Source organism: Octopus bimaculoides, chromosome 8 (assembly GCF_001194135.2).
Source record: "Octopus bimaculoides isolate UCB-OBI-ISO-001 chromosome 8, ASM119413v2, whole genome shotgun sequence".
Taxonomy (NCBI): Eukaryota; Metazoa; Mollusca; class Cephalopoda; order Octopoda; family Octopodidae; genus Octopus; species Octopus bimaculoides.
Genome location: NC_068988.1, coordinates 49,136,512 through 49,137,184, shown reverse-complemented (window position 1 = coordinate 49,137,184; position 673 = coordinate 49,136,512).

The window sequence follows — 673 nt, the reverse complement described above, 5'->3', positions numbered from 1 at the left end:
ATATATATATATATATATATATATATATATACATGTATATGTATATATATTATATATGTGTATACACACACACACATATATATATATGGAGAGAGAGATGTGAGGAGATACATACATACATACATATATACATACATACATTTAATATATATATTTATGGGTACGCAAGTGAAATAGAATTTCACAGGATGCTCACTTATTCGACCAATATACACGCGCACAAACACACGCACATATACATACATGTTGACAGAATGGAGGATGGGACGGAAAGAGTCAATTCTTGCTTAAATATTATATCATTTTATACACAAGTATATCTGCTATGTTAGACATTCTCCCTCAGTTACTTGATAATGCTTTAGTAATCTATTAAGCAAGATATGATATATATGTTATATGATATATATGTGGCTGTTAACTGGTATACATGTGAGCATTTGTATTTTTACTTGGACAGCGGTTGAGACATGATAAGTGTTCTAACCAAATATATTCTTTTATTCCTTTCGTTGTTTCAGTCAGTTAACTGCGGCCATGGTGGAGCACAACCTTTAATCGAATAAATCGACCCCAGGATTTATTCTTTATAATCCTAGTACTTATTCTATCGGTCTCTTTTCATGAACCGCTAAAATACGGGGACGTAAACCCATTATATATATACATATAT